Source organism: Heterodontus francisci, chromosome X, assembly GCF_036365525.1.
Source record: "Heterodontus francisci isolate sHetFra1 chromosome X, sHetFra1.hap1, whole genome shotgun sequence".
NCBI classification, from domain to species: domain Eukaryota; kingdom Metazoa; phylum Chordata; class Chondrichthyes; order Heterodontiformes; family Heterodontidae; genus Heterodontus; species Heterodontus francisci.
This window is the reverse complement of record NC_090421.1, coordinates 330,950-349,139: the sequence shown is the minus strand read 5'-3', so window position 1 is coordinate 349,139 and position 18,190 is coordinate 330,950. Positions and strand designations below refer to the sequence as shown.

The window sequence follows — 18,190 nt, the reverse complement described above, 5'->3', positions numbered from 1 at the left end:
GTGCTCCAAGTGTGGGTCTAACCGAGGTTTAAGCACAGGACCTTAGCTTTTCAATTCCCAAAAGTGGCTCCCCGCCATTTTCTCAAGGGGCAATGAGGTGGAATGGGCAAGACGTTCAGGCTTGGGCAGCGATGGCCCCGCACGTGGAGAATGAAGACCAGCCTGAAACGGCTCTTGCTGCTGCCCTGCGAAGAACCAAACAGCTGGGTTTGAACAGCGGGGGGCGACAGCGAGCAGCCAAAGATGGCACCGCAGTTTGACCGCGGCGGATTTGTCCCAACCCGCCGGAGCGGGCAGCGGTTTGCGGTTCCGCTGCAGGGGTTCGGCTACCCGCGACTCTCATGAGGGCTCGGGTGGGGCCAGCCAGGCAGCAGGAGGAGGGAGGGGGGGGGGGGCGGGGGAAAGAACTGCATTTATATAGCACCTACCGCCCTCCTAAGGGCGTCCCAGAGCACCTCACAGCCAATGAAGTGCGGTCACTGTTGCAGCGCAGGAGACGCGGCAGCCAATTTGCGCACAGCAAGATCCCACAAACAGCGATGTGATGTTGGTTGAGGGATATATTTCGGCCCCACGACACCGGGGAGAACTCCCCCCCCAACCCCGCCGAGCCCGCACCCCGCTCATCTTCCTAAAATAGAGGCCGCGGGATCTTTTCCACCCAACCGAGAGGGCAGGCGCGTGCTTCAGTTTAATGTCTCATCTGAAAGACGGCACCTCCGACAGTGCAGCACCCCCTCAGTACTGACCCTCCGACTGTGCGGCGTTCCCTCAGTACTGACCCTCCGACAGTGCGGCGCTCCCTCAGTACTGACCCTCAGACAGTGCGGTGCTCCCTCATTACTGACCCTCCGACAGTGCGGCACTCCCTCAGTACTGACCCTCAGACAGTGCGGCACTCCCTCAGTACTAACCCTCAGACAGTGCGGTGCTCCCTCAGTACTGACCCTGCGACAGTGCGGCGCTCCCTCAGTACTGACCCTCCGACAGTGCGGTGCTCCCTCAGCACTGACCCTCCGACAGCGCGGTGCTCCCTCAGTACTGACCCTCCGACAGTGCGGCTCTCCCTCAGCACTGACCCTCCGACAGTGCGGCGCTCCCTCAGCACTGACCCTCCGACGGTGCGGCGCTCCCTCAGTACTGACCCTCCGACAGTGCGGTGCTCCCTCAGTACTGACCCTCCGACAGTGCGGCGCTCCCTCAGTACTGACCCTCCGACAGCGCGGTGCTCCCTCAGTACTGACCCTCCGACAGTGCGGCGCTCCCTCAGTACTGACCCTCTGACAGCGCGGCGCTCCCTCAGTATTGACCCTCCGACAGTGCGGCGCTCCCTCAGTACTGACCCTCCGACAGCGCGGTGCTCCCTCATTACTGACACCGGGAGCGTCGGCCAGGATTCTGGAGAGGGGCCTCAAAGCCTTCCGACTCAGAGCTCAGCGTGTGCTGCCGATCTCTCTACCCTGCCCCAGCCCAAGGAACCTCCCACTATCTCGGCCTTCCTCCAATATCCCGCGTCTCCTCCACCCTTTCCCGGCCGCCATTGGTCACCGGCGCTTTCAGGCACCTCACCCCTCAGCTCTGCAATTGCCTCCGTCTCTCTCTCTCTCTCTCCCCTCCTCCTCCGAGGAGGAGGCAAAGCCTCCGCCCTTGGCCGAGCTCACCCTACGGGTGGCTCCTCGGGTCTCCGCCCGTTGAGCGCAGGCTCTTGGGAAAGAATGCCAGCGGACCGCGACCGTGTCACGGAGACAGGGCCCGTCCTGATGTTTGATTAAAATTCCGCCCCCCCCCAGTCCTGATAAATCTAATTGGTTTGAGCCAAGTCGAACGAACATACAGAGAATTCAAGCAGCCCTTTCCCCTTCCTGCACAGACACAAGGGGAAGGAGTCATTACTTTGACAAATGTGAAGATCTGCTTTACCCGTGATTTAAGACCAATTAAATTCTTCAGTGCTGGTGATCGACTATTGGCTGCACAGAGTGGCAGAGTGCTCTCATAATACACATCAATTAGTACATCGCTCCTGACCACGACTGTCTACTGTTACCTGGAGGCAAGCAGGGAGTGCGGGGGTGGGTGCTTGCTCTCTGCGAGAACCCATTAGTGTTAACCCCGCACGTCCTGGGCTCCAGCGCAACGTGAGAGAGTTGGAACTCACTTGAAGTTAACCCTCGTCTGCAGACACAAACTGCTTGGACACAATGAGTGGGACAATGAGGTGTGTGTCCATTGGGATTGTGTACAGTGGGAGCGAACGGGAAGGGAGTTTGGGTCCGTTGGGATTGTGCGCAGTGGGAGCGAACGGGAAGGGAGTTTGGGTCCGTTGGGATTGTGTACAGTGGGAGCGAACGGGAAGGGAGTTTGGGTCCGTTGGGATTGTGCGCAGTGGGAGCGAACGGGAAGGGAGTTTGGGTCCGTTGGGATTGTGCACAGTGGGAGCGAACGGGAAGGGAGTTTGGGTCCGTTGGGATTGTGTACAGTGGGAGCGAACGGGAAGGGGTTTGGGTCCATTGGGATTGTGTACAGTGGGAGTGAACGGGAAGGGAGTTTGGGTCCATTGGGATTGTGTACAGTGGGAGTGAACGGGAAGGGAGTTTGGGTCCGTTGGGATTGTGTACAGTGGGAGCGAACAGGAAGGGAGTTTGGGTCCGTTGGGATTGTGTACAGTGGGAGCGAACGGGAAGGGAGTTTGGGTCCGTTGGGATTGTGTACAGTGGGAGCGAATGGGAAGGGGTTTGGGTCCATTGGGATTGTGCACAGTGGGAGCGAACGGGAAGGGAGTTTGGGTCCATTGGGATTGTGTGCAGTGGGAGCGAACGGGAAGGGAGTTTGGGTCCGTTGGGATTGTGTACAGTGGGAGCGAATGGGAAGGGAGTTTGGGTCCATTGGGATTGTGTGCAGTGGGAGCGAATGGGAAGGGAGTTTGGGTCCGTTGGGATTGTGCGCAGTGGGAGCGAATGGGAAGGGAGTTTGGGTCCATTGGGATTGTGTGCAGTGGGAGTGAACGGGAAGGGAGTTTGGGTCCATTGGGATTGTGTGCAGTGGGAGTGAACGGGAAGGGAGTTTGGGTCCATTGGGATTGTGTACAGTGGGAGTGAACGGGAAGGGAGTTTGGGTCCATTGGGATTGTGTACAGTGGGAGTGAACGGGAAGGGAGTTTGGGTCCGTTGGGATTGTGTGCAGTGGGAGCGAACGGGAAGGGAGTTTGGGTCCGTTGGGATTGTGCACAGTGGGAGCGAATGGGAAGGGGTTTGGGTCCATTGGGATTGTGCACAGTGGGAGCGAACGGGAAGGGAGTTTGGGTCCGTTGGGATTGTGCGCAGTGGGAGCGAATGGGAAGGGAGTTTGGGTCCATTGGGATTGTGTGCAGTGGGAGTGAACGGGAAGGGAGTTTGGGTCCATTGGGATTGTGTACAGTGGGAGTGAACGGGAAGGGAGTTTGGGTCCATTGGGATTGTGTACAGTGGGAGTGAACGGGAAGGGAGTTTGGGTCCATTGGGATTGTGTGCAGTGGGAACGAATGGGAAGGGGTTTGGGTCCGTTGGGATTCGATAGATTGGGAATGAATGGTACAGCACGGGGTTAGATACAGAGTAAAGCTCCCTTTACACTGTCCCCATCAAACACTCCCCAGGGCAGGTACAGGGTAGAGGGAGCATTACTCTGTATCTAACCCCGTGTTCCCCATTGGTTAACACGTGTCCTTATATGGAACCAACTCATTGCAGGAGAGCCTTCAGAATTCACTCCCTCCACCACCGACGCACAGAGGCAGCAGTGCGTACCGTCTGCAAGACGCACTGCAGCGACTCACCAAGGCTCCTTAGACAGCACCTTCCAAAACCCCCGACCTCTACCAACTAGAAGGACAAGGGGCAGCGGACGCACGGGGAGCGCACCGCCTGCAAGTTCCCCTCCGAGCCGCACACCATCCCGACTTGGAACTCTATCGGCCGTTCCTTCACTGTCGCTGGGTCGGAATCCTGGAACTCCCTCCCTAACGGCGCTGTGGGCGTCACCTACCCCCCGCACGGACTGCGGCGGTTCAAGAAGGCAGCTCACCACCACCTTCTCGAGGGGCAATTAGGGATGGGCAATAAATGCTGGCCTGGCCAGCGACTGGAGGCAAAGAGAAGGCAGTAGCGTACAGGATGGCCGAACTCTGCAACACACACACACACATCCCCCCACACGCACACAGCGGTGGCCCTGCTAATGCATTCTTAAATAATGGGATATTGATCAAATTCATCAACAATGCTCGTTCACATTGATTCAGGGGCCGAGTTCGTCCAATGTGATGACAAGTTAACGTGTCACAGTGGGGGCGACGCTGTGAAATGTGGGGCATCGTAAAAAAAAAAACCTGCAGTTAATTGTTCCATCTATGCCTTACTTAATGCTGGGCTGCTTGCTAAGGTCACCTTAAGGTGCGGAGGACCCTCAAAGGACTCACTGCGCTCGTCTGCACTCACGGCTTTTTTTTTATTCATTCATGGGATGTGGGCATCACTGGCCAGGCCAGAATTTATCGCCCATCCCTAATTGCCCCTTGAGAAGGTGGTGGTGAGCTGCCTTCTTGAACCGCTGCAGTCCGTGTGCGGGTAGGTGACACCCACAGCGCTGTTAGGAAGGGAGTTCCAGGATTTTGACCCAGCGACAGTGAAGGAACGGCCGATGTAGTTCCAGGTCAGGATGGTGTGTGGATTGGAGGGGAACTTGCAGGCGGTGCGCTCCCCGTGCGTCCGCTGCCCCTTGTCCTTCTAGTTGGTAGAGGTCGCGGGTTTGGAAGGTGCTGTCTAAGGAGCCTTGGTGAGTTGCTGCAGTGCATCTTGTAGATGGTACACACTGCTGCCACTGTGCGTCGGTGGTGGAGGGAGTGAATGTTTGTGGATGGGGTGCCAATCAAGCGGGCTGCTTTGTCCTGGATGCCGTGGAGCTTCCTGAGTGTTGTTGGAGCTGCACCCATCCAGGCAAGTGGAGAGTATTCCATCACACTCCTGACTTGTGCCTTGTAGGTGGTGGACAGGCTTTGGGAAGTCAGGTGGTGAGTTACTCGCCGCAGGATTCCCAGCCTCTGACCTGCTCTTGTAGCCACGGTATTTATATGGCTACTCCAGTTCAGTTTCTGGTCAATGGTAGCCCCTAGGATGTTGATAGTGGGGGATTCAGCGATGGTAATGCCGTTGAATGTCAAGGGGAGATGGTTAGATTCTCTCTTGTTGGAGATGGTCATTGCCTGGCACTTGTGTGGTGCGAATATCACTCGCCACTTGCTGGGGGACTCGACCGGGTATTTCAAGGTGCCCGAACTGATCGGCCGGCCGTGGGGGTCCAGGGCGGAGACCTGAGCCCCAGTTGGACCTGCGGTCCGGCGTAACCATGTTCCGGCCTCTCACGCACCAACCCCTCCCCCAGCTCCCCCCCGCTGATTGTCATCGCTCCACCATTGGCGGCCGTGCCTTGGGCTCCCTGGCGTCTCGAGCTCTGAAATGCCCTCCCTTAACCTCTCCGCGCCCCCCACCCCCTCTCCCTCTCTCCTCCTTTGCAACACAACTCAAAACCGACCTCTGTCACCAAGCCTTTGGTCGCCTGTCCCTGAAATCTCCTTGCACGGTTCGGGGTCAAGTTCCATTTGATAATCGCACCTGTGAAACGCCTTCCGATGTTAGACGAGCTTGAAGGCGCCGTATAATAATCGGGAGGTGTCCTCCTCATCGCAGCTCAAGAAGGCGATGACCCGGCATTGTGTGCTGCAAACCGGACTGGCCGTTGCCGGGAGCCGTGCTCGCACGGGACGCTTCCAGCCGCCGTCCAATTTTTTTTTTTACAGAACTCCCCTAAACCTCACCGAGCAGAGAGCAATTGAACTCTGACTGACCCCAGGCTGTGTCTACTTGCAACCAGGTAAGCCTCTGCAGCTTCACAGTGCTGGGGGCAGGGTGGGGGGGGGAGGGCGGGGGGGTGGGGGAGGTGGGGAAACCAGGTCACTCACGCTGCACCGAAAATTGGCGGTAGAGTTGTGCCCGAGATGGGAGATCGGTAATACACGCCGGTGTGCGACACAGGAGGTTTCTGCACGTGTTTTATTTCACACACAAGACACTTATAAAAGCCATCGATCGACATTCTTGCAATCAGATATAGGACAAAATAACTCTTGTGTTACAGATGAAGAGCTCAGAGTGTTGCGAAGTGAAGGAATACAAAAGGTAGCACCCTGTCTGTCTGCACTGTCGGAGGGGGCAGTACCGAGGGAGCGCCGCGCTGTCGGAGGTGGCAGTACCGAGGGAGCGCCGCGCTGTCGGAGGGGGCAGTACCGAGGGAGCGCCGCGCTGTCGGAGGGGGCAGTACCGAGGGAGCGCCGCGCTGTCGGAGGGGGCAGTATCGAGGGAGCGCCGCGCTGTCGGAGGGTCAGTACTGAGGGTGTGCCACGCTGTCGGAGGGTCAGTACTGAGGGAGCGCCACGCTGTCGGAGGGTCAGTACTGAGGGAGTGCCGCGCTGTCAGAGGGGGCAGTACCGAGGGAGCGCCGCGCTGTCGGAGGGTCAGTACTGAGGGAGCGCCGCGCTGTCGGAGGGTCAGTACTGAGGGAGTGCTGCACTGTCGGAGGGTCAGTGCCGAGGGAGCACCGCACTGTCGGAGGGTCAGTACTGAGGGAGTACCGCACTGTCGGAGAGTCAGTACTGAGGGAGCGCCGCACTGTCGGAGGGTCAGTACTGAGGGAGCGCCGCGCTGTCGGAGGGTCAGTACTGAGGGAGCGCCGCGCTGTCGGAGGGTCAGTGCCGAGGGAGCACCGCACTGTCGGAGGGTCAGTACTGAGGGAGCGCCGCACTGTCGGAGAGTCAGTACTGAGGGAGTACCGCACTGTCTGAGGTGCTGACTCTAGAAGAGATGTTAAATCAAGAGAAAGTGGGGGAGTGGGGAGAGATGGGGTGAGGAAGAGAGAGAGAGACAGACAGACAGGGAGAGAGGAGAGGGTCAGACAATGGGGTCACTGGAAGGTGAAGGGGTCGTTGGTGCTGAGGAAGAAATGACTGTCGATGTGACGCTCCAGCGCATGCTTCCCGTATCCTTCCGGGAATCGCTGCTTACAGATCGGGCACTCTTTCCAGGTGTCACTGGCTGAATTCTCCTCCACACCTTCCTGCAAATCACCGTCCAACCCACCCGCCGCCCGCTGGGGGCTTTTCGAATCCACGGATCTGAGCGAGAGAGAAAGAGAGAGAGAGAGTGAGTGGGAGGCGACACAGAGAGAGGGACAGAGAAGGGGGGGGACGGAGAGATAGAGAGCGAGAGTGAGGGGGGGGTGACAGAGAGAGAGGGACAGAGAGGGGACAGAGAGCAAGACAGACAGACAAACAGAGGGGGGGCAGAGAGAGAGGGAACAGAGAGAGAGAGAGAGGGAGAGAGGGGGGTGACAGAGAGAGAGGGAGGGGGGCGACAGAGAGAGAGGGAGGGGGGTGACAGAGAGAATGAGTGTGAGAGAGAGGGTGGCAATAGAGAGAGAGGGAGGGGGACAGAGAGAGAGGGAGGGGGGCGACAGAGAGAGAGGGAGGGGGGCAATAGAGAGAGAGGGAGGGGGGACAGAGAGAGAGACAGACAGACAAACAGAGGGGGGCAGAGAGGCAGAGAGAGAGGGAGAGAGGGGGATGACAGAGAGAGAGAGTGAGAGCGGGAGGCAATAGAGAGAGAAGGAGGGGGGGACAGAGAGAGAAACAGACAGACATACAGAGAGGGGCAGAGAGGCAGAGAGAGAGGGAGAGAGGGGGATGACAGAGAGAGAGAGTGAGAGCGGGAGGCAATAGAGAGAGAAGGAGGGGGGACAGAGAGAGAGACAGACAGACAAACAGAGGGGGGCAGAGAGGCAGAGAGAGAGGGAGAGAGGGGGATTACAGAGAGAGAGAGTGAGAGCGGGAGGCAATAGAGAGAGAGGGATGGGGGACAGAGAAAAACAGACCGACAAACGGGACAGAGAGACAGAGAGAGAGCGAGAGAGGGGGGTTGACAGAGAGAGAGAGTGAGAGTGAGAGAGGGGGGCAATAGAGAGAGAAGAAGGGGGGGACAGAGAGAGAAACAGACAGACATACAGAGGGGGGCAGAGAGGGAGAGAGAGGGTGGGTGACAGAGAGAGAGAGAGAGAGAGAGAGAGTGAGAGCGGGGGGCGATAGAGAGAGAGGGAGGGGGACAGAGAGAGAAACAGAGGGGGACAGACAGGCAGAGAGAGAGGGAGAGAGGGGGATGACAGAGAGAGAGAGTGAGAGCGGGAGGCAATAGAGAGAGAGGGATGGGGGACAGAGAGAAACAGACCGACAAACGGGACAGAGAGACAGAGAGAGAGCGAGAGAGGGGGGTTGACAGAGAGAGAGAGTGAGAGTGAGAGAGGGGGCAATAGAGAGAGAAGAAGGGGGGGACAGAGAGAGAAACAGACAGACATACAGAGGGGGGGCAGAGAAGGAGAGAGAGGGGGGTGACAGAGAGAGAGAGAGAGAGAGAGTGAGAGCGGGGGGCGATAGAGAGAGAGGGAGGGGGACAGAGAGAGAAACAGAGGGGGACAGACAGGCAGAGAGAGAGGGAGAGCGGGGGGTGACAGAGAGAGAGAGCGAGTGAGAGAGGGGGGGGGGCGATAGAGAGAGAGGGAGGGGCAACAGAGAGAGAAACAGACAAACAAACAGAGGGGGACAGAGAGGCAGAGAGAGAGTGCAAGAGGGCGGTGACAGAGAGAGAGAGTGAGAGCGAGAGAGGGGGGCAATAGAGAGAGAGGGAGGGGGGGAACAGAGAGAGAAACAGACAAACAAACAGATGGGGACAGAGAGGCAGCGGGGGGGGGGGGGCGGAGAGAGAGAGAGAGAGGGGAACAGAGAGGGAGAGAGACAGAGGAGGACAGAGAGGCAGAGAGAGAGAGAGACAGACAGACAGACAGAGAGGGGATGGCAGAGAGGTAGAGAGGTAGACAGAGCAAGACGAGGGGGGACATAGTGGGAGAGCAAGAAAGGGAGGGAGAGCAGGACAGAGAGAGAGAAAAATAATGGGAGGGAAGTGGGGGAAGATAGAGAGAGAGAGAGAGGACAGAGAGGGAGAGAGAGGTGCAGAGAGAAAGAGAGAGGGGGTGGGGGGACAGAGAGAGAATGAGACAGAAAGTCAGAGAGAGAAAGGGAGCGAGAGCGAGCCAGAGGGAGAGAGAGACACACACAAAGAGACGGAGAGAGAGTTTGAGGAGGGGAGACACAGGCACAAAGTGAGAAAGAGAGAGAGAGAGAGAGACAACAAAGGCACGCATGGTAAGTGACATCCCTAATCCCTGATTCTGATCAAACAGCACGTCAATCACATTTTATTCACAAGTGAATTTCTCTACCCCTGCAGAACAGAGAGAGTCTAATGACCCTGCAAATTGTTTCTGAAACATTCTGACAGTGCAGTATATCTTTCTCTGCTGCTGCCGGTTCTGGACAATGCATCTCCCTTTCTGTATTGTTTTTTTACAACGTTAAAAGACGAAAGTGTATTTCACCTGCTTTATAAAAGGCACTGCGCTGAATTCCTAAACAGCCTTGCCCAGCGATCAAATCCGAATCCCATCCGGCATAGACAAGGAGAGAGACACAGGGGACCCTTGCACGAACACAGCATTCCGGCATAGCAGAGCGACATTGGGCACCTCCTGCCCCGTTCTCTCTCTCTCGTGCCCGCCCGCACCCCACCCCGCCCCTTCCCCCACCCCGCTTGTAGTCGGACGTTTTTTTCCCCCAATACCTTCTCTCTGGCTCAAACTCAATCCATTCCGTCAGGCTAAGACAGCGAGTGACCCAAACGTCCAGCGGGCCTCTCAAAGAGCTCCACCACCAATGAGGCATTTTTGCCCACACCCTCCGACAGTGCGGCGCTCCCTCAGTACTGACCCTCCGACAGTGCGGCGCTCCCTCAGTGCTGACCCTCTGACAGTGCGGCGCTCCCTCAGTACTGACCCTCCGACAGTGCGGTACTCCCTCAGCACTGACCCTCCGACAGTGCGGTACTCCCTCAGTACTGACCCTCCGACAGTGCGGCACTCCCTCAGTACTGACCCTCCGACAGTGCGGCGCTCCCTCAGTGCTGACCCTCTGACAGTGCGGCGCTCCCTCAGTACTGACCCTCCGACAGTGCGGTACTCCCTCAGTACTGACCCTCCGACAGTGCGGTACTCCCTCAGTACTGACCCTCCGACAGTGCGGCACTCCCTCAGTACTGACCCTCCGACAGTGCGGCGCTCCCTCGGCACTGACCCTCCGACAGTGCGGTACTCCCTCTGTACTGACCCTCCGACAGTGCGGTACTCCCTCAGTACTGACCCTCCGACAGTGCGGTACTCCCTCAGTACTGACCCTCCGACAGTGCGGCACTCCCTCAGCACTGACCCTCCGACAGTGCGGTACTCCCTCTGTACTGACCCTCCGACAGTGCGGTACTCCCTCAGTACTGACCCTCCGACAGTGCGGTACTCCCTCAGTACTGACCCTCTGACAGTGCGGCACTCCCTCAGTACTGACCCTCCGACAGTGCGGTACTCCCTCAGTCCTGACCCTCCGACAGTGCGGCACTCCCTCAGTACTGACCCTCCGACACTCCCTCGGCACTGACCCTCTGACAGCACGGTGCTCCCTCAGAACTGACCCTCTGACAGTGCGGCGCTCCCTCAGTACTGACCCTCCGACAGTGCAGCACTCCCTCAGTACTGACCCTCCGACAGTGCGGCGCTCCCTCAGTACTGACACCGACAGTGCGGTGCTCCCTCAGTACTGACCCTCCGACAGTGCGGTACTCCCTCTGTACTGACCCTCCGACAGTGCGGTACTCCCTCAGTACTGACCCTTCCGACAGTGCGGTACTCCCTCAGTACTGACCCTCCGACAGTGCGGTACTCCCTCAGTACTGACCCTCCGACAGTGCGGCACTCCCTCAGTACTGACCCTCCGACAGTGCGGCACTCCCTCAGTACTGACCATCCGACAGTGCAGCACTCCCTCAGTACTGACCCTCCGACAGTGCGGCGCTCCCTCAGTACTGACCCTCCGACAGTGCGGCACTCCCTCAGTACTGACCCTCCGACAGTGCGACGCTCCCTCAGTACTGACCCTCCGACAGTGCGACGCTATCGGACGCCAGTCCTTAAGCAAACGGAGATCGCCCCTCTTAGACAGCAGGACGATGACCGCCCTCCTTGAGGGTGGCACGGGTGGACTGGATGATCAGCTTTGGATTCGACCACCGGTCGAGGGCCAGCTGAACCTTATTGCGGCAACCCCTGCAATCCGCGAGTAAGTCCCGGTCCTCCGCCGGGTGGGTGAGAGGAGACTCGGTGGGAGGCACGAGGGACTCTACCACCTCATTGGCGATGGAATCAAGGTCGTCCTCTGTGCCCCACACCGAGTCCCCGTCCTCCTCCTGTCCTGGGAGTGTTTGATGGGGACAGTGTAGAGGGAGCTTTACTCTGTATCTAACCCCCGTGCTGTACCTGTCCTGGGGAGTGTTTGATGGGGGACAGTGTAGAGGGAGATAACCCCACATCTCCCCTCCCATTCACATCTGTGCCCTTTTGACAGCCAAATGTGTTGACCTACCTCACCACTGCATCGCTCGTCGCCTCGAGGTCTGCGATCGGGAGGTTCGAAGACTTGGTGCTTGCCGTGTCGTCCCAGTTCAACGCCTCCCCGATCTCCTGATGGTGTCGTGGGGTAGGGGGGGGGGGGGGCGGGTGGGAATGGGGGGGATGGGGATGGAGAGACAGAATTCAAAGATTAGATGTGGAATTTCACAGCACCTGGAGTTCTGACAAGCAGGACCATCTCTGCGCCCACCTCCTCACACACAGCAATTTACAGTGTGGCGATGGGTAGGATTAGGGTGCAGACTGAAGCCACTTAGAGGGTGGCCCATTTCACAAATCGAGATTGGACTAAACAATTTGCATTTACTCTGCGCCTTTGACACATTAAGAGACCTCCCCCCCACCCCCCCCCCCACCCCGCAGGGTGCGTAAATCAGACAGACATTTGATCCCGAGCCACGGAAGGAGATATTGGAGACAGGGCGACCGAGAGCTCGGTCAGAGAGGGAGGTTTTGAGGAGGAGAGAGAGAGAGAGAGAGACGGAAAGGTTCAGGGAGGGGATTCCAGAGCTGGGGGACCCCCGGGTGGCTGAAGGCAGGACCACCGATGGTGGAGAGAGGGGAATCTGGGTTGGGGGGGGGGGCATTTGAAAACGAGGGTGAGAAGTTTTAAAACTCGAGGCGTCACCGGACCCGGGGGGGCGGTCGAGTGTCGGTCAGCGAGCGCTGGGGGCGAACGGGACTCGGCGCGAGTTCGGACACGGAGAGGGGGTGGGGGGGGTGCGGCGGCGTGGTGGGGGCAGCAGAGTTTTGGACGAGCTGAAGTTGAGAGGGAGGCCGAAACAGATCCAAGATTCCCGAGCAGTCTGCCCCTCTTAGACACAGACTGATAACGCACAGGAGGAGTCCGTTCGGCCCTTCGAGCCTGCTCCGCTTCTCAATACGATCACGGCTGATCGTCCAAACTCAGTGCCCTGTTCCCCGGCTTTCTCCCCGTGTCCCTTGATCCCTTTAGCCCTAAGAACTGTATCTAACTCTTTCTTGAATATATTTAATGATTTGGCCTCAACTGCTTTCCGTGGTAGAGAATTCCACAGGTTCACCACTCTCTGGGGTGAAGAAATCCCTCCTCATCTCAGTCCTAAATGGCTTTACCCCTTATCCTTAGCCTGTCACCCCTGGTCCTGGACTCCCCCCGCCATCGGGAACATCCTTCCTGCATCTAGTCTGTCCAGTTCTGTTAGAATTCTGTAGGTTTCTATAAGATCCCCTCTCACTCTTCTAAACTCTATCGTGAATACAAGCCTAATTGACCCAATCTCTCCTCATACGTCAGTCCTGCCATCCCAGGAATCAGTCTGGTGAACCTTCGCTGCACTCCCTCCGTAGCAAGAACATCCTTCCTCAGATAAGGAGACCAAAACAGCACACTATACTCCAGATGTGGTCTCGCCGAGGCCCTGCATAATTGCAGCAAGACATCCCTGCTCCTGTACTTGATTTCTGGGATGGCAGGACTGACGTCTGAGGAGAGATTGGGTCGGTTAGGCTTGTATTCGCTCGAGTTGAGAAGAATGAGCGGGGATCTCATAGAAACCTATAAAATTCTAACAGGACTGGACAGGCTAGATGCAGGGAGGATGTTCCCAATGGCGGGGGGAGTCCAGGACCAGGGGTCACAGTCTCGGGATACGGGGTACGCCATTTAGAACCGAGATGAGGAGAAATTTCTTCACTCAGAGGGCAGAGAGCCTGTGGAGGCCAAGTCATTAAATATATTCAGGAAGGAGCTGGATATATTTCTCAATGCCAAAGGGGTCAAGGAACCATGATCTTTTTTGAATGCTGGAGCAGGACCGAAGGGCCGAATGGCCTACTCCTGCTCCTATTTTCTATGTTAACTCTAATTCGGTTAACGCCTACGGATACACGCCACGCTAGCGTGCATACGCGATATGCACATGCAAATAGAGACAGAAAAGAGCAGAAGGGAAAACAAAGTAGAGGGGTTTGAGGCAATATCAGAAGAGTTTCTTGTCACTGTCGTCCTTTTGTAGGCAGCTCTTGCTTTTCGTTGGGGCCCAGTATTCTTCTAAAAACCTTGTTCACTGTCGGAGACTTTTCTCTCTTGGGGTTCATGTGTCTTCAGTTCCGTGAGAAAGAGATGGGAGCAGACAGGAGAGAGGTGTTCTCAGTCCAGGAGAAAAGAGCTTTCCTGAGTTCAAATTCTCTGTGGCAAGTTCAAATTCAAAAAACTAGTTATGTGACTGTACTGGTCCGACCACGTCTGTTTGTGTATTCGGCCATCTTAGCAGTTAACCTGCAATGCGAGCCTCTCCGCCTTCAAGGTCTGGTAATCAAAAGTCCACTGTGGATTAAACCGGAGCAGGGAGTGGCCCCTTTGTCCTTTCCAAGCACTGTGGGTTACCATGCCAATGTTCTTCCAGTCAGGGGCTGGGCAACCCTTGTAATCGGTCCTCTTTTCTTCCCAGCAACAATTTTAAAATTTAATGTTCATGTGGCAAAATATCTGTGCCCCATTCTTGGCAGGTAGGGGGCCTGCGTGACATCTCCACACCCAGGGGAATGAAATGCGATTTGAAAAGAAAAGCTGAATTTCATTAAAAGGTTTGAGAGAAATATAAGGTAAAGAAGAAAAAAAAACATCCATTTCTCTCATTCATTTCCATTCATTCATCAATCCTAAAGCCTATTAAAATTGTCTTTGCTGGGTGCCAGTTTTGCTGTAATTTCCACTTTTTGTCACCCCAGTAACCATGTGGTTCTTTGGGGACGGTTTTTTTTTCCCAGTTTGCCCCATTTCCGTGACCACATGACTGCCTAGGATCTTGGCTCCTATTGAGGTCATTTCCCCCCCCACCCCCCAGGAGAGTTAGTAGTGGGCAGGGGTCTATCCTGAACTTGCCCTCAGGCTTTTGACTTCAGGGGATGGGTGGTTCCCTTTCCCTCTGACTGTGCTGGAGGATTCTTTGTTAATCTCCCCTTTGTTCTCTGGGACAGTCCTACCTGCAGGTATTCGTGCAGGCTTGACCGCACGCTCCTGTGACACTTCGACTGGGCGAGGCATCACCCTCGCGGTTTCTCTGCCCCCTGGAGGTCCCTCTTTGTCTCTGCGTGTTCCTGTAAATGCTGTTAGCAACTCTGGTGGGGGAGCTGTTAGAGTCTGCATTTACGTCGGAGGATGTGGGGTCTGACTTTTCACATTTTTTTCGGGTTTGGCTGACCCGGGCAGTCGGGATTTTCGTCCAGGATTCCTCCCGGACTTCCTTTGACTTGCTGTTGTGGTCGCCTTTTCCCCTTCTCCTTCGAAACTTTCGCCAGTCATGGTCGTCAGCCTGCAGTGCCAATGCAGTCTCCTCTGGGGGAGCCGGTTTGATCATGGCCTGATCCACCGCACATTCAGGGACTCTGCATTGGTCCGTCTCCTGCCACGGCCCTGTCTCTCTGACCTCCTGCGGTCTTTCTTTCACTACCCGTGGGCTACCACCTAACACCTTCCACCCCCGCCAGATCATCACCTAGGAGCAGTTCAACCCCGTCCACAGGCAAACTAGGGACAATCCCTACGGTCACCGGTCCCCAAACTAGGTGGCACTCCAGGTGAACCCGGTGTACAGGTACAGACATACACTGCCCTCCAATACCATTCACCATCATTCTGGTGTTCACTGCACTCTCTGGGGGAAAGGGATCTAGTAGCCCCCGTGCCCCTGAGAATCACAATGGGCTTGCTTGCCCCACTCGAGGGCGATGGCTTTATTTTCCCTTCAGTCACAAAACCCTGATAGCCTTCATGAATCCTATTAACTTTTCCAGCACTGGCCGTGTTCCTGGGTTGCACTACTACTGCAGCTAAGGCCACTGTTAAAGCTACGGAGCGGGTGTGCCCTGATTAACCCTACCGGTTTTCCCTTTAGTTTCCAGCAGACAGCTTTTAAAAATGCCCTGCTTTATCACAATGGAAGCACACAGGTCTCCGGGTCTCACTCACGCTCACAGCACCTTCCTTTTTGCCTGGAGGGGGGGCCCCCCTGTGTCTCCTGCTTTCCTTTCTCTCCCAGGACTGCCTGGGCGGATATCAACTTCCCCCACCCTTTGTCCTTTTCGGATTTTTGGGGGTGCCTAGGAAAGGTTCTCCCCCGGGGAAACTGACTTAGAAATCAAAGCAAACTCATCGGCCAGAACGGCCACTTGCCGGGCTCTCTGAACCCGCTGCTCCTCTACGTGGGTCTTTATTGAGAGTGGGAGAGAGTTTTTAAATTCCTCTAACAGGATTACTTCTGAGATTCTCATAGCCGAGCTATATTTTAAAAGCCCTCAGCCACTGGTCAAAAGCCAGCTGCTTACTTCTTTCAAACTCCAGATAAGTTTGATTGGCTTGCTTTTTGAGGATTCTAAACTTTTGGCGGTTGGCTCCGGGTACTAATTCATATGCCTCGAGGATAGCATTTTTGGTCAGTTCATAATTTGATGAACTCTCATCTGGCAACAAGGAATAAACCTCATGGGCTTTTCCAGTTAGCTTGCTTTGTAGTAAAAGAGGCCAGGTCTCAGCAGGCCATTTTAGCTGCCTTGCCAAAGTTTCTCAATAAAGACCCCAAAAAATGCTTCCACATCTTCCTCATTGAATTTTGGAATTAGTTGGGCATGTTTTAGCAAAGTTGCACCCCCAGCCCTGAACTCTGCTCCTCCATATTGGCATATGCTTTCACTGGGGTTACTCTGTCACCCCCCCAGTTAACTCAAGCCGCCTCAACTCTCTCTCTCTTCGCATTCTTTCTGGAATATTCTTTCTCTCTCTCCTGCCTTTCATTCTCTTCACGTTCCTTTTATAAGGCTCTCTCTTTCCTAAAATTCAAGTTTCCTCTGTTCCAATTGTATCTTTGCTAGCAATACCCTGTCGGGTCTACATCTAACACTGCTTCTACTTCTTGAGATTCCATGGGGAAAAATGGTCGGCCACTAGCCTTCGGAGTTCAGACTTCCTAGCCTTGCCACGTCCAGTGATCCCACACTGCTCAGCCATTTTCCTCAGCTCCTCCATGCTTTTAACTTATCCCAAGTTACTTCACCCTGGACCGGGGAGCTACTCGCTTCAGTTCCTGACACGTTCACTCACACACAACTACAAGAAAACCCTGTGTTTGAAAATTTGCTCTTTTTTCGGACTGGGAACAATTTGCTTCCACTTCCGATTTCTCTCGTTTGTCTGCGGGCAAAATTCCGGACGCTCGCACCCAAATTTCTGTTACGAGCAGGTGAGAAAGGTGTCCGGGAATCTCTTTCTCAGCCTTCGCCTGATCTTAGTGTGACAGGGTTTTGTTTTTTCACACACCGCGTTTTGATTTTCCCCCTTGCCTCGTTCTTAGGAGGTGGGGGCCTGCGTGACACAGCCTTCGCAACTTGTCCCGCCACCTTCGAAGATTTGTGTACATACACCCCTCCTCGGGTCTCTCCGTTCCTGCACCCCCTTTATAATTGCACCCATTTAGTTTACACCGCCTCTCCTCGTCCCTCTGAACGAAATGATATCACTTCGCACTGCTCTGTGTCAAACTCCGTCCGCCACCTGTCAGCCCGGTTCACCGGTCTGTCCGTCTCCTCCCCGCGGTTCACCGCATTTCCGAGCTTTGCTTCATCTGCAAAACTTCGTGCCCCGTCCCCTCCAGGTCCGGGTCGTTGATAGATAGATAGATAAGGTATCGGAAGGAGCTGTGGTCCTAACACCCGACCCCTGGGGAACACCTGCTGTGTACCTCCCTCCGGTCTGACTCTCTGCGATCCGTCCCGAGCCAATTCTCTATCCCCCCCCACCGCTGCCCCTTCATCCCACTGGCCTAAGTTCCGCTAACGCATGCTGGGACGGTCAGTCTGTTCACGCACCGACAGTCAGCGCTGGGACGGGGCAGTCCGGCACATAATGCACAACCAGAGCTGGAACACACTGGTGGGGTGGGGGGGGGGGGGGGGGGTGCGGGAGAGACAGACTGTGCCAGCCATGAAGCCTCCAGTGGGGTATGCCATACAAATTATCGTCCAAATCAAATTTTATTCAGATGGAATAGCCCTGGAGACTCTAACACTCTAACACAGATCTCTGTCGCTCACACGCACAGACACACTCTCTCACATCCCCAGCTGATACTTTACTCCATTAACCTGCCTAAAGCCCATTACAGAGATTAAAATGAGGCAACATCTCGCAGTCCATGCTGCACATACTAAATACACTCGTAAAACAACCCCGGTGTTCGGCATCCGTAACAAGCTGCTCAGCGATAAATCAGTCAGAGGCCGCGCAGAATCAAAAAAAAAATTGCAGCAGTTTGCATTGATTTAGTGCAGGGGAGTTTGGGGAACTGTGATTCAACTGATAACTGCTGCACTGACCACCTCTTCATCTGTGATTAACTCGCGATTGCATTAGGCAGAAAGTTTTAAAAATGTAGAAAGGCAGAGAGAGTGAGAGTGAGAGAGAGACAGAGAGAGAGAGAGAGAAAGAGAGAGAGAAAGAGACACTCAGACAGAAGAACAGACACAGAGAAAGACACACACCGGCAATGAGAGATACACAGACAGAGAG

At 55.7% G+C, this 18,190-nt stretch overlaps 1 pseudogene; it reads right to left on the bottom strand.

Annotated features, from left to right (window-relative positions):
* Positions 1-6,072: 6,072 nt before the first annotated feature.
* Positions 6,073-18,190, bottom strand: part of LOC137358564 (calcium-binding and coiled-coil domain-containing protein 1-like) — a 59,387-nt pseudogene continuing 47,269 nt past the window's right edge.